Source organism: Pongo abelii, chromosome 3, assembly GCF_028885655.2.
Source record: "Pongo abelii isolate AG06213 chromosome 3, NHGRI_mPonAbe1-v2.0_pri, whole genome shotgun sequence".
NCBI classification, from domain to species: Eukaryota; Metazoa; Chordata; class Mammalia; order Primates; family Hominidae; genus Pongo; species Pongo abelii.
This window is the reverse complement of record NC_071988.2, coordinates 113,032,479-113,049,304: the sequence shown is the minus strand read 5'-3', so window position 1 is coordinate 113,049,304 and position 16,826 is coordinate 113,032,479.

The following is a 16,826-nucleotide window of genomic DNA, read 5'->3' as shown; positions in this document are numbered from 1 at the left end:
GCCATTCCTTTTGCCACCAGGTGACACACACAGGCTTTGGCAGTAGTAGTGGTGGGTCCCATAAGTGATGTGCAGATCATCTGTGAATTTCACACTCTCCTGATCCCCCTTCTTAAATTTTACCTCCTTCTCTACCTCATCCCTAATGCTCACTGCATTTTCAACATACCTTAGGAATAAAAGTCAGAATGACAGGAGGAATCAGTGATGTGTGTTGCACACATTATTTGGTTATAAAGTTAATGTCTTTTAAATTTTTACCTGTAAAAATATCCTCTGTGTCATAACAGCTTTTTCAGTTTGGCCCTTCTAAACCATCTACCTTATTACTGGCAACTGAGAGAATATGTAACTATTTTTAGATATAAGAGCATTTCTTCTAGTTTGTTGGGTGCAGTAAGGGCTGTGTCCATGGTCAGCTAGCAACTTGACCTTGACAGTGTTAGGAGTATAATACTGTAAGTTTCACTTCAATGCACTGACTGGAAATTTGGATCCAAGATGTTTCTTCAGTTTGGGGGTTGCAGCAAACAGCAGAGGTTATAAAAGTCTTCAAACAAAGCTTTTTTTTTTTTTTTTAAGAGGGTTAATCTTGGTAAAAAAGAAAAAAGTCACTGCAACAAACAATCATAGGAATTTCCCCTTGCTGATGGGCATCATAGTCATCATATTTTAATTCTCTTGGAACATAGTATGCTTCCAGTTTCTGTGTAATGATTTTGTTAGATTCCCTCTTTCTCCTTTAACACTTATGTGGAAGAAGTTAAAGAAATAAGAGTATGTGCTGGGCGTGGTGGCTCACACCTGTAATCTCAGCACTTTGGGAGGCCGAGGTGGGTGGATCACCTGAGGTCAGTGGTTCGAAGCCAACCTGGCCAACATGGCGAAAACCCATCTCTACTAAAAATACAAAATTAGCTGGATGTGGTGGTGCATGCCTGTAATCCCAGCTACTTGGGAGGCTGAGGCAGGAGAATCACTTGAACCTGGGAGGCAGAGGTTGCAGTGAGCCAAAATCGCACCATTGCACTCCAGCCTGGGCAACAAGAGCGAAAGTCTGTCAAAAAAAGAAAAAAAAAAAGTATCTGGTAGATATACAATTAAGGCTTATTTTTCATTTCATTTTTCACTTCTTTCTTTAAATGTTATTCTCTCTTAGAATAAGTGGGAGAATACAAATCTAACCTTGGTGTGATTCATAGTTCTATTGAATGTCAACTAGCAGAAAGGTCAGTTGTTCACTTGAGTCAAAAGGTAATCAATTGTCTATTTGTTCTTTTTTAATTTGCTTATTCATTAATTTACTGAGCACCTTTGTGTGCTGAGTGGTATAAACAGACAAACAAAATCACTGATATCATAAAGATTATTTAAGAAGATTCATAGCTATAGAGATGTGTAAGTATTAATCATCAATCTGCTACTATGAATAGTCTTAGAAATTTCCTGAATCTCGCCTCTCTTGAAAGTAGATGTATTAGTCAGGGTTCTTCAGAGAAACAGAATCAATGAGATATGTATATAATAAAAGGAGATTTATTATGAAGAATTGGCTTACATGATTACAGAGGCTGAGAAGTCTCAAGATCTACTGTCTGCAAGTGGGAGACCCAGGAAATCTAGTGGTATAATTCACTGTCAGTCTAAAAATTGATGATATAAGCCCTAGTCCAAGGGAAGATGAGATGAATATCCCAGATCAAGCAGTGAGGCAGGAAAAAAGGCACAAATTCCTCCTTCCTTCACCTTTCCTTTCATTCAGGCCTTCAGTGGATTGAATGATGCCCCCCAACATTGGGGAGGGCAATCTACTTTTACTAAATTTATAGATTCAAATGCTAATCTCACCTGGAAACATTCTCACAGACAAATCCAGAGATGTTTAAACTAGCAGCCATATCCTACTCAAGATGACACATAAATTAATCATCCTAGTAGGTATGGCCATAGACTAAGTCCTAGATGATGGAATATGAGCAGAAGTTGTGTGCATCATTTACAGACCTGATTTCTAAAAAATCTCTTAAACAGGATGCTTCATATTGTTTTCCTTTGTGCCAGATTGGTATAGAAAAACACACTTATGTTGGAAGTTAAAATGTTGTAAACGGTAAAGCCACTTTGTGAAAAGAGTTTGGGTCTCTGATTCAGCCCTTGGAAGAAAGGCATCCATCCTCAGAGGCTACTCTTCTATTCCTTACTTGAGGAAGGAATAGAGGTCTTGGAGTTTATTTGTTAAAGCAGCCAGTGTTATCTTACCAACAAATCAAGTGTACTGTCTTCTCTTCCATACCGAATACTATCAAAATTCCAAAACTTAGTGACTCTTGAATACTTAAATTAATGTCACAAGGAAAGGACTAGTGAAGAGCGATTGCATCCCTTTTTGCAGTTAGATTTAATGGAAAGGTCTAAAATTGCTGTGATACCTAATTAGAAAAGGAAAGAGGATGCATCCCTTTGCCTGCTATGATGAAGAAAGTAAAACATGAACACCTCGATTCAGGACCTACGAAGGGACATTTCTCAATAAAAGAAAATACTATGTGGATTTTCCTGCATTGTTGGAATGAAATATCCTTGAGAGAGGGGAACTCAAGAGTAGTCTTCTAGTCATTACTATACATTCAAGGACTTAAAATAGTGCAGACCACTAAGTAGATATTTCATAAAATTTGCCAAGAGAAAGTATAAATTTCTAATATTTAAAGCCATTCAACCTAATCATTTTCAGGTACTGATTGACCATAAACACATTCTAATATGACATCTGATGAAAGAACTGTCACCATGTTTTACAAATTATCCCATTTCCAGTGAATATTGTTACATTTACAATACCATTAATGTAACTAATCATCAAGAATTTTAATGGTTATACCAAGTCCAGCATTGGTTACTCATCTTAACTGTTAAGACTTTTAAGATAATGCTTAAGGATGGAGGAAAAAAATGTCAAGGAAGTTGACAGAGACAGAGGAAGGAGAGAGTGAGTGTAGAAAATCAATCAGAAACAGAAGCCTGCAAAGAGCACACTTTATACATGTAAAGAGATCTAGGCAAAGAACACCAAATTTACTGCTACATCGCTAGTGCTTGCCACACAACTGTGGTTACATGGAACCCTAAAGTTCAGTGAGATGGCAGTAATGGTTCATCAAGAGGTGGCAATTACAAAAATATACAGATTTTTTTTTAACATCACATGTTGTGTGATACTGGCACTTGCAGTGATGACAGTTACTGAGAAACCACATTAGCAGTATTTTAGAGATTTTTCAGTCCTCCAGGACAGTGTGAAGTAGAAAGCAGTCAGTTGGTTGAGTTTATTCTCAGATTTTAATGAAATATGGATGTAATTATAGATATAATGTAGAGGTGAGCACTGTAATGCACTAAGGGAGTATGTAGGTTGGTAGCCTCAGTTTTTCTTTCATAAATTACTTTCCTAATCTCCTCTTATGCAAACAAACAGGTTGTCTCAGTGTATGTGAAAAGTCATGGGAGTTATTTTAAAGTAGCAAGTTGTATGTGCTGCTTATTATTATCTTCCCCCATCTACGTTACTGTTCTCAATGTTCCAAAACTTAGTTTGGAGTCATTTTAAAGTAGCAAGTTGTATGTGCTGCTTATTATTATCTTCCCCCATCTACTTTACTGTTCTCAATGTTCCAAAACTTAGTTTGTGGATGTCAGAAGTAAATCATTATGTCAATATTTTATATTTTAATATTAAATTAATTAATATTATGTTAATATTATTTTTTTTTTTTACAGTATTCCTTTTTATATTTTATTAGAACATGTATTTTAAAATATGTCTGATGGTCCAATTAGGTAACTTTTACATATATGTTGTCATACGAAAAAAAAATTTCATTTTTGCCCTAAGGACAAATATGATAAATTTAATAATGAATAATTGAACAACTGCTTGAATATACTAAAAATCACTGACGTGTATACTTTAAAGTGTTGAATTTTATGGTACATGAATTATATCCCAATAAAGTTGTTGTTTAGAAAATTAATTATGAAGAATTAAAATCTTCTGAGTCATTTCACTGTACTAGTGATACAAGGGACATACACTAAAAATAACATGTTCATAGTGAAAGCAACTTATGAGTGGATATTGCATGAGAAGGGATGATAATCCAAATTATACTATTCCATTATGGGCTGTATGTGAGAAACAACATACAAATGCAACATGACTCTAGAAGGGTAGAAATCACACTCAACCACAAGTCACAGACATTTGACAATTAAAAGTGCTTATTTCTTTTTTAGAATTGATGCGTAATAGTTGTACATATTTCTGGGACACGTGGTATTTTGATATATGCATGCAATGTGTAATGATCAAACCAGGGCAATTGAAACATTCATCTCACCAAACATTCACACCTTCTTTATGTTGCGAACATTCTAACACCCCGCCTCCAGCATTTTGACTATGCAACAAATTATATTTTTGCTGGAGGGGAGGTATGTTAACTATAATTACCCATTTACTGTACTATCAAACAATAGACTTTATTTCTTCTATGTAATTGTATCTTTGTATCTGTTGACCAACCACTCTTCTCCCTTTTCTCCCACCCTTCTCAGCCTGTTAACCACCAATCAACTTTCTACAAAGATCCACATTTTTAGCTTCCACATATGAGTAAGAACACGTGGTATGTGTCTTTCTGTGCCAGGCTTACTTTAGTTAACGTAATAACCTCCAGTTCCATTCATGTTGCTGCAAATGACAGAGTTTTATTCTTTTTTATGGCTAAGCTATATTCAGTTTTGTATATATAACACATTTTCTTTGTTCATTCATCTATTGATGAACACAATAGTGATCCAATAAACATGTGGGTGCAGGTATCTTTTTGATGCACTGATTTCCTTTGGATAAATATCCAGTACCAGAATTGCTAGATCATATAAAACTTCTATTTTTAGTTTTGTAGGAAATCTCCATACTGTTTTCCATGAGAGTCACTATGTACTAATGTACTAACTTACATTCCCACGAACAGTGTACAAGAGTTCTATTTTCTCCACATCCTCACCAGCATCGGTTAGTTTTTCATCTTTTTAATATTAGCTATTCTAAAAAAGGTAAGATAATATGTCAGTGTGGTTTTGATTTGCATTTCCATGGTGATTAGTGATATAGAGCATTTGTTCACACAACTTTTAGCTATTTGTATGTCTTCTTTTGAGAAATGAATGTTCAGATCTTTTGTCATTTTTAATTGGATTATTTATTTTTCTGTGGTTGAGTTGTTTTCTGAAATATTCTGGTTATTAAACCATTGCCAGACGATAGTTCACAAATATTTTCTCCCACTCTGAGTTGCCTCTTCACTTTATTGATTATATCCTTGGCAATACATTAGCTTGATGTAATCCCATTTGTGTATTTTTGTTTTTGTTGCCTGTGCTTTTGAGGTCTCACCCAAAAATCTTTGTCCAGACCAATGCCCTAAAGTGTTTCCTAAATGTTTTATTCTGGTAGTTTCATAGTTTCAAGTCTTATATTAAGGCTTTAATAAATTTTGATTAGATTTTTATATGATGAGACATAGGGTCTAGTTTCATATACATCTACATACATTTATCCAGTTTTCCCAGCACCATTTATCATAGGGACTGTCTTTTCTACAATGTATGTTTTTGGTGCCTTTGTCAAAAACAAGTTGGCTGAAAATGTGTGAATTTATCTCTAGGTTCTCTATTCTGTTCCATTGGCCCACATGTCTGTTTTTATTCCAGCACCATGCTGCCTGAATTACAATGGCTTTGTAGCATATTTTGAAGGTAGCATGATGCCTTCAGCTTTGTTCTTTTTGCTGAGGATTGCTTTGGTTATTCTGGGTCTTTTGTGGTTCAATATGAATTTTATGATTGATTTTTTATTTCAGTGAAGAATCATTGGTGTTTTGATAGGATTTGCATTGAATTTGTAAGTAACTTTGAGTATTACTGTCATTTTAACTATTAATGCTCCCAATTCATAAGCATGGCTATCATTGCATTTTTGGTGTGTCCTCCTTACTTTCTTTCATCAGTGTTTTGAATATTCCTTGTAAGGATTTTTCACTTCCTTTGTTAAATTTATTTCTAGGTATTTTTTCTGTAGCTATTACAAATTGGGTTACTTTCTTGAATACTTTTTCAGATTGTTAGCTGTTGGCATACGTAAATGCTGCTTATTCTGTTATGTTGATTTTGTATCCTGCAACTTTACTGAATTTGTCTATCAGTTATAACAGGGTTTTTTTTTTGTTGATGGAATCTTTAGGTTTTTCTAAATATAAGATCATGCCATCTGTTAACAAGGATAATTTCAGTTCTTCCTGTCCAATCTGGATGTCCTTTATTTTTTTCTTATTCCTGATTGATCCGGTTAGGACTTCCAGTACTAAGCTGAGTAAAAGTGAGCATCTTTGTTTTGTCCCAGATCTTAGAGAGAAGGTTTCCAATTTTCCCCATATGATCTTAGCTGTGGATTTGTCATTCATGGCCTTTATCTGTTTTGTTTTGTGTTTTGTTTTTGAGTTTTTTCCTTCTGTACCCAGTTTGTTGAGACTTTTTTTTTTTTATCACAAATGGCTGTTGAATTTTGTCAAATGCTGTCTCAGTATTTATTGAAATGATTATATGGTTTTTTCCTTGATTCTGTTAATGTAAAATATTGTATTTATTGATTTGCATTTGTTGACACATTCTTGCATCCTTGGGATGAATCCACTTGATTATGATGAATGTGTTGTTCAATTCAATATGTTGTTGAATTCAGTTTTCTAGCATTTTGTTGGGATGTTTGCATCTATGTTCATCAGGGACATTGGCCTGTAGCTCTCTTTCTTTGTTTTATCCATGTCTGATTTTGGTATCAGGGTGATGCTAGCTTCATAGAATGAGTTTAAAAATAGTGCCTCCTCTTTAATTTTTTAATAATAGTGTGAGTAGAAATAGTATTCATTCTTTTTAAAATATTTGGTAGATTTCAGCTGTGAAACCATCAGATTCTGAGCTTTTCTTTGATAGGAAAGTTAATTACTGCTTTGATCTCATTACTCATTATTGGTCTGTTCATGTTTTCTTAAGGGGCTATTTCACTATTTAAACAAGCACAGTGAAGTCCTTATTTTTGAAAAAAAAAACCCACAAATTAAATAAAAAGCTGAAAATACAAGGTATTTAGTAGCAGAACTTATCACCAAGATAACAAACAGGCATGTCATTGGTATGAAACTAATAATGTCACCATACAAAATTATACTGACTAAAATGTTGAATGAGATGCAGTATGACAAGTTGAAAAGTTGTTTCTCAAATAGTGTAATAAGTCAACATATTCATGACGTATTATGTGATGCTGAAGAAAATTTGGATAATAAACTGAAAATTAACAGCTTGTCTATCCTGGTTGATGATTCAACATATTTCACCAATAAATGCCACGTCAAAAGTCACCATTTACAATGTTACTATTGCTTCTTTTAAAAAAGTTATCTTTCAAATTTATTAAGAATATTATATGTCTAGCTATAAAATTTTTAATAAATTTGTACTACTTGGTGTTCTGTGAGCCTCCTGAATCTGTAGTATAGTATCATTAATTTTAGATAACCATCATCCTACTCCCTGTTTTTATGAGTTCACCTTTTTGTTAAATTCCACATACTCTACGGTTTGAATGTATGTGAAACTCTAAAATCCATATTTTGGAACTTAAACCCCAAGATGATAGTATCAATATGTGAGGCATTTGGGAAAGTGACTTATTGGAGTCTAGGTCTTGCCAAAAGACTCAAATAAATAACATCTGAATGAAAGAGGAGACATTACAACTGATATCACAGAATCAGTAATCAGCAAGAAGATTAAATCAGTATAAACTAACAGTAACAATATTCAGTGTACAGAACTTTCACCTCTTTGTTAAATTTATGCCTAATTTCTTAGTCCATTTTATTTTGCTTTAAAGAAATACCTGAGGCTGAGTAATTTATAAAGAAAAGAGATTTATTTGGCTAATGATTCTACAGGCTACACAAACAGCATGGCATCAGGATCTGCTTCTGGTGAAGGCTTCAAGCTGTAAGGTTTCTGCTGAGAAATTGGCAGAAAGCATTCTGGAGTTTCCTTTATATATGATAAATCTCTTTTCTTGATGCTTCAAAAATTATATCTTTAGTCTTTAATTTTTGACAGTTTGATTATAGTGTGTCTCAGAGAAGATGTATTTGGCTTTACTTTGTTTATAAATATTTGTGTCTAATATATCTAGACGTCCATATCTCTTCTCAGATTTGGACAATTTTCAGCCATTATTTCATTAAGTAAGCTTTCTGCCATTTTTTTTATTCTTCCTTTTTTTCTTGTTCCCAGTGTGTGTATACTGGGGCATATGATGAAGTTCCATATATCCCATAGACTTTCTTCACTCTTTCACATTCTTTTCCCTTTCTATTATTTTTGTTGGTTACTTTTTTTTTGTTTCTCTGACTAATTTAAGTGGTCTGTCTTTAACTACACAGACTCTTTGTTCTGATGGTTGATGTTCTCTATTGCATTTTATATCATTCATTTATTCTTTACTCCAGAATTTCTGTTTGATTCTTTTTTTATCTCTTTTGTTACCTTATTTTTTCCATGTATTGTTTCCCTGATATAGTTGAGTCGTCTATCTGCACTCTCCTGCAGCTCTCTGTACTTTATTAAAAAATATTTTGAATTTTTTGTCCAGCAATTTGCAGATATTCATTTCTGTGGGTCAATTACTAGAAAATTATTGTCCTCCTTTGGTGGTATCATAGTCCCTTGATTTTTATGTTTTTTTGTTGCTTACATTGATGTCTGCACATTTGATGTAACAGTAACCTCCTCCAGATTTAATGGACAATTTTCACCTGCTTATGAGTGAAAATGAGGATGCCGACTGAATGGGGTGCAGCAGTTCTTGCTTCAGTAATGGCACAATAGTGCACTTTTTGTTAAGCTTCATCAGTGTCAACAAAAATTTGCAGGTGTCCCCAGTGGCCAAGGCTATGAATATCTGCAGCAGCATCTAGAGCTGCTGGTGTCCTGTATATTTTGTTTCTTCCACAAGGGAAGTTGTGGTCAAGGGGATCCCGTTTGGTGCTGGGTCTGATTTTCAGACACACTTGCAATGCTGATGTTACTGGTGTCTGATGTGTGATCTCTGTGGAGTGGCCACAGAACTGGGGTCTGGAGTGTGAATGCACATGGAGGAACTTCAGCTCTAGGGCTCAGGCCAGTGGTGGCACTAATTCTTAAGATGCAGGCACTCCCACTGTGTCATTGGTAATGGTGTGCAAGGTGGGGTTGCTTGTGGAACAGCTAGGCAGCTGGGCTTGAAACTGTGGGCACAAGCATATGTACAATGTCTCCAGGGTCTAGAGTACAGGAGTTCCCACTGCAGCCATGGCTCCAGTGTCCTAGACACAGACTGACTCTCAGTGGCTGCAGAGTCAGGAACTGGAGGCACAGGCATGTGCAGAGTGACCTCAGAACTGGGGTCTGGAGCTTGGGCACATGAAGAGAGACAGGAGCTCCAGGTATCAGAGTGAAGGCTAGTATGCTCTGGCGGTAGCTGTGATGTCTGAGGCAAAGGCACTCATAGAGTGGCTACAGAGCTGGGGTCTGGGGTATGTGTGTGCAGATCCACCATGGCTTCAGAATTCAGAGTGTGCATTGGGAGGGGCAGTGCAGCCCTAGTCCCTGGATGATGCAATAGCAGCTCATTTCTGTTGGGTAGTGCAGCAGCATCTTCATTTTTAGGGGGCCTATGCTGGTGATGATTGTTGGTTACCTCAGTTCCTAAAGCTCCCAGTATCCTCTGCAGAGCACTCCACTGCAGCAGAGCTCTGTCGTGAAAGCTGTGGGGAGTCTGTGGCTTCCATAGCGGTTGTTGAGATCCTTAGTGGCAATGACTGCTGGGATCCTCTGCACAACAGGTTACAGCTGCCATGTGGCTGCTATGGATAGCCCCTTCCCTTCTTTGTTTCTAGCTGTCACTAGACATCTCAGGTATGCTTATCTTCCCAGTGATCCTTTTTATGTGGCCATTGTCCATTTTTTGCTCCATTGTGTTGCTGAGGATTCTTAATTGGACTTTTGAGCCTTCCCGGGGCTAATTCTGTTCTCGGATAGCTTTTTATTTATTTATTTTTTTCTAGGAAGATGAAGGCTAATATCTCCTAGTCTGCCATCGTTCTCGCCTGTTTCATTTCTCTTTTTCCTCCTTGAACATATTACACATATCTCATATCTTTTGTAATTTTCCCACAGTTCTTGGGTGTTGTACTCAGTTTCTATTTATTCTATTTTTTGTCTCTTTGCATTTCAGCTTGGGAAGTTCCTGTTGACTTGCTGTCATGCTCACTGATGCTCTCCTTGACTATGTCCAGTCTACTGATGAGCTCACCAAACACATTCTCTATTTCTGTTACAATGTGTTTTATTTTTAGCATTTTCTTTTGAATCTTTTTCTTTTTGTTTTTTAGTTTCCATATCTCTGCTTACATTATCCATCCGTTCTTGAAGGTTATCTGCTTACTCGACTAGAGATTTTAACCTATTGATAAGTTATTTTAAATTTGTTGTCCAATTATTCCAAAATATGCGTTATATCTGAATCTCATTCTGACACCTTTGTCTCTTCAGACTGTTTTTCTCTTGCCTTTAAGTATGCTTAATTTTTTTTTGCTGAAAGCCAAACATGATGTATCTGATAATAAAAATTAAGGTAAATAGTGTGAGGTTTTATGTTAATTTATCTAGGAGTTGGCCTGTGTTTATCGTTTCCTGTAGCTATAGGAGGTAGATGCTTAATATTCCTCTAGTCTCCTTTTTTTTTTGTCTCATTTGTTAATTTTTATTTCCTTAAGTACTTCTCTTCAGAGACCCTAAATCTTGCAGCAATTTCAGCCATAATCCATTGTTCTATTGGAGCCCTGTTGGTGTAGTAGTAAATTGGGACAGTGAGAAAGCCTTCTAAAATCTTGTGATAAAATCTCCGTCCTTTGTTTCGGGATCAGGACCTTCACAAGTTTGTCTTAACTTCCACCTCTTTAGTGAGACAGAAATGCCCTTCCCCCAGATGGGATGTTTCCAGTAAAGTCTTTTCCCTGGAGAGGTAGGCTTTTGTTAAGTAGAATGCTCTGGGAATATTTTACAGTGGTTATTATTCCTCTCTGCTAGCCATAGAGAGGAGGAGGTAATTCTTGGATCTTTGTCACAAGAGCCTTGTGGGTTTCCTGGATAAAAAATATACAAAAGTGTGGGATACTCACAAAACTGTGGTCCTGTGAGTTTCTCACTCTTACTCTAGTTCAGTATCAAACCCCAGTAGTTCATTAAAATTACTGTCTAAGTGATCCTACCAGTTTATATCTTCAGTGGTGTCTTCTCCGGGTAAGGGAATCTTGGCTATGACTCTTCGGATTTGACGCTTACCAGATTCCAGAGTTGTTGTTTGACTTGCAACCTAGTTCTCTTGCTCTCGGCCCAAGAAAAGTCTTTCATTTTCAGATTGTTTAGCTTTCCCTTGTTGTAAGGATGGGAATGATTATTTCCAAGATCTTCATAAGTTGGAGCTAGAACAGACAGTCCATCATATTTTAAAGTGGGACTTTAGTATATAACCCTTACAAATTCAATCAATTCTAAATTAGTTATGGTTTTTGTGATAAATATGGGTCAGTCATTATCAAAGCCTTTTTAAGATACCAATTGAAATAATTATGAGTTTTTTCTTTAATGTTTTTATTATGGATTACATTTATTTTTTATGTTAGTCATCTATGAACTCTTGGTATGAGCCCTATATGATTATGATATATTCTGTTTAATGTTGGTGCAGTTGTCTAATACTTTCTTTGGAATTATTTTTGTATATTCATTAAAAAATGGGTCTGTGGTGGCCGGGCGCAGTGGCTCATGCCTGTAATCCCAGCACTTTGGGAGGCTGAGGCAGGTGGATCACAAGATCCGGAGTTCAAGACCAGCCTGGCCAATATGGTGAAACCCTGTCTCTACGAATAATACAAAAATTAGCCGGGTCTGGTGGTGTGCATCTGTAGTTCCAGCTACTCAGGAGGCTGAGACAGGAGAATCACTTGAACCTGGGAGGCAGAAGTTGCAGTGAGCTGAGATCCGAGATCGTGCCACTGCACTCCAGCCTGGGCGACAGAGTGAGACTTCATCTCAAAAAATAAAAAAGAAAAAAAAAGAAAGAAAGAAAATGGGTCTATGACTTTCTCTTTTTATATTGTTCCTACCGCTAGTTTTAGAAACAAGTTTGCAATAATCTTATGAGATGTGCTTGGTAACCTGGAGTTCTCTCAAAATTTCTAGAATTATTGTATAGTTAGGACATCAATTTTTCCTTGCAAGTTCAGTAGAACTTGCAATAAGATTATTCCGACTACAGAGCTAACCTTTTAATACTAAGTTAATTATAAGTGAATTGGCCCAGCAATTATAGCCCTAACACTCTCCCTGCTTCAGCAAATTTCTTAATCGCTTCCAGGAGTCAGTTTGAGAATACCACAAAATTCTTGCACATTTATGCCTAATGGGGATATTCCAAATAAAAATGAAATAAAGTGCCTGGTTAAGGCTGCTTCATAAGAATTGCCAAAGTCATATACATCCCTAATTGCCTGAGAACCTATGCTAATTTTGTAGAACAAAGAGAGTGGAAAAAATGAATTAGAAGGATCATAAATGACCTGTAAGCTATTGTGATGCGCTTTCATATATTATTATCGAAATTAATCTTTAAAGTAAACTTTTGTGGTAGAAATTATTAGCCACATTTTTACATGTCAGAAAAGTTAAGATACATACAAATCAACAATTTTGCCAAGTTTATATAACCAGTAATGCATACAGCTGGAATTCACTGCTCTCTCAGTCTAAAGTCCATATTCAATGTCCATAGTTTTCTATGCTAGTAGGTAAAGTATCATTAGGACAACTCATAATTGTCCTATTTTTCCATCTCAAAATTCTGTTTCAAATATAAAATGTCTGCAGAGATTATTTACAAACCTTTCTTAATAACTCTGGAAGAAATAATTTTGCTCTGTTCTATGTTAATATAGAATAGCACTGTTTGATATAACAGTCATCTGTACCTCCTACTGGCTGTGTGACTTGGGACAACTTCCTAATTTTTATTGTTCTCAAAGGCAAAATAGGAATAATAATATGAATGTTTGCCCAAAGCCTTCTTGTGAGATTAGATTAAAAAAACCTATGTAAAGTATCTAATATAGTGCCTACCTGTACAGAACATCACTCAGTAATTGTTAGGCATTATTACAATTAATAAAAATTTATTTCAGCTACTAGACAAAGCTTCTATTCACTGTGTGTGGATTATATACATATATATACATTATGTATATATGTGAAACACTTAAATATAGGTTAATTATTGTTCTGTTTTGCACCCTAAGTGCAGATCACACTATTTGGCAGATGGTAGGTAACCAGCATAAACGTGGGTTGCATAAATGCATGAACAAAGCTGATTATTCATGTAATGTAATAAAGTTAACAGAATGGTTTTATTCAGGAATACTAAAGTTGTCCTTAATTCTTAAAAAAGGATAGATTTTTATAGTGTAGATCATTCTTCTGAGTGACTGCAACCCTATTAATTTTAAATCCTATGTTCAATTGTCATTTTGCCTAGTCAAAGCATAGATTAGGAAGACTTCCGACATCAGAACTTTTAGTGGAAATTTCAGAATTTATTATTACTAATGTAAGCTTTAAGGATTCCATGCACACGTTGAGAGAAAGCCTAATGAGAGGTGATTTGTAAGACTGCTATCTCATTAAAAGACTATTGGAGAAATAGAATTGGAACACCCTAACTCTTTAAAATGCAATATAATAAATACAAATGGCCAAAATCTTTGCTATTACATTTTACCTTTCTGGTAGTCAGCTAAAGCACAACACACTGTTAAGAGACAGTGGCTTTTGGTCATTGTTATATACTATGGTACTCTTTAAAGTCAGTAAGTTATTAACATTTCAGCAAGAATTCTCATGAGTTTTGTTTTTAATAGATAATGAAGCAGTTTCAGAACAGGAAACATTTTCGTGTGTGTATGAAACAAAACATAGTAAAAAAATAAATAGCTCTGTAAAAGCTTGAAACATTTTTGTTTTAAACATGTGGTAGGCTCCCCATGTTTGGAAGCAACATTGTCTTCAGCAAGATAAACATTAGTGAAACATTATATGGTAACCAAAGAACTTGATACGAAAGATAAGTTTTCATTTTTTAAAAGGATATAGAAATGTCAGAAGTCTTTGTGCAAATCCATTCATTATCAAAACAGTGTTTTAATCATGAAATTCTAAAAAAAAACACTCACAAAAAATTTGAAAATTTCAGAGATTATAGAATTTTTGATATTTTTCTAGGGATTTCTCTTAGTTTTTTTCTATGACAGCGTCATCAATGCTCATGGGTTGATAAACTTGGAGAAAGCCAAATACTTCAAAGAATTCCCACCTACTAGGAAGGGCAAATGATTGATTGAGTGGGTAAGTGATTGATGAAGCACCTAAATTCTTCTTCTTCTGTGATAGGCCCTATTTTTCAGTCTTCATGCAAATCATATAAGGTATCCCATTATTGTCCCATTTCACAGATGGAAAAATGGAGATAAAAATGCTCCAAGGGCACACGACAAGAAATTGTCAGATGGAGTTTGAACTCAGACATTAAGCTGCCTTCAACTGCTCTATTTACAGAATATTTTCAGATTCATTTCTCCAACATGTTTTAGAGCTACCACAAATGAACATATGTGACTGCTTTAAGGGCACATTGTTTGACTAGACCATAATTCTACAATTTATGTTATTGCTTTTAAGAACAATGATACAAATCCCTCCTTTCCTAACCACATTTCCAAGTCCCTTACAATTCATCAAATATCTTGGGAAAGTGTATAATCACCTTCTACAGTTGGGTGATTCACAGTATATACATTTGAATCCATATTTCCAATAAGGTAGACAGTTCCTTTCTAAGAAGTATTTGTACAACATCCCTTGAAAGATTAGTATAAGCCTCTTTAGGATGAAAACAAATTGCATATTTACAATAACTCCAATTTTACCTCAAATGCAACAGCATGATTGCCTAGAGCTATGTAATGAGCTTACCTGTCATACGAATGAATTTATGTGAATGGCTTCATCAGTTTCTGGGCTCCGTTATGAAAAGATTCTTCTAAAACCCTTCACATTCAGCTCTTGTGTCTGAAAGCATGGGTTGATGTTATTCTCACTGAATAATCAGATGTTGGTTTGTCTCAGTTGATCTGGAAATATCCTGTATCAACTTGCTGTGTTCTACTAATACTTTCAATTGGCTCTCCAACTTTTACATTAGAATTCAGAATTGAATTTCAACAACATGTGTTATAATCTCACCGCACAACATCTATTCTTAGGTGATTATAAATGCCACTCTTCATTTTACTTTCTACATGAACGACAACCCTTGAAAATATGGCTTAAAATATTTAAATTTGCAGCTTTTGGAGACATGAAAGCCTCTGCAAATGAGCCGTATTTTCTTTTCTTTTCATTTTTTTGAGATCAGATCTCTCTCTGTTGCCCAGGCTGGAGTGCAGTCATGCCATCTCGGCTCACTGCCACCTGGACTTTCTGGGCTCCGGCAATGCTCCTGCCTCAGACTCCCAAGTTGCTGGGACTACAGGTGTATGCCACCACACCTGGCTAATTTTTTTTTTTCTTTGTAGAGATGGGGTTTCCCCATGTTGCCCAGGCCCAGCCATGTTCTCTTTACCAGTATAATATTCTCATGGTAGAACTTAAAAACAAAACAGTGATGATGGCTGGTAAGATGGTGCTACAGCTTTATCAAATCGACTAAGTGGTATTTGTTTCGGTCTAAAGATGTCAGGTCCACTCTTAAGCTATCTGGTCTGTTTGTATGAAGACAAAACTTTTGCCAGCATCTGACCTATTATATCCAATATAGACTCTTTAAAATCAGCCATTTAGTTGAAAAATGATAGCAGCTCAAATTTACAGGTTATGGTCGCATTTCATTCTTCACCAGAAGAATTCAAGACTTGGTTTACATGTATATTTCCCTTTCTTTCCAGCTCTTCTTTACTGGAAAATATATAATGTTGGATCCACAGAATTCAGAAGCACCTCTTAACATCCTATTGTTTTGAAATTTTTAGGTTTTGGTCATATGACTACCAGTGTAATATAAGTAGTGTTTTAAAATAAAGCAATATTCTTTCTTATTGTTAAATTTTAGGTAAAGGCCTACAAATGAAACTAAATCAAACATTACACTTGGATAAAGTAATAACTCAAATAACTTTCTGTCTAAAAGTTGGTTCTCACTTTTCACAAACATCTTCTGAAAAGTGATTAGAACTTTAAATCCCCCTTAAACTGTAATATTCACTTGTGTCATTTCTTTACATAAAATGCTATGATACCTGTTCAACTGATAATATCACTACAAATGTCAAAGCATTTGCTATATTAGATAAGTAAGAACCATAAAAGGGAATGAGATATGCAAGAGTCACTTAAAATAAGATAAAAAATGAGGATATTTGAAAGAATATATAAATAGTAAGTACTAGATACATCAATATTTCATTTTAAACATTTTAAAACTACTGTTTCATGACTGAAATTTAAGAGAGAAATATCTACGTAATTAATCTACAAAAGTGTTGATTGATTATAATTATAATCAAAGGGTT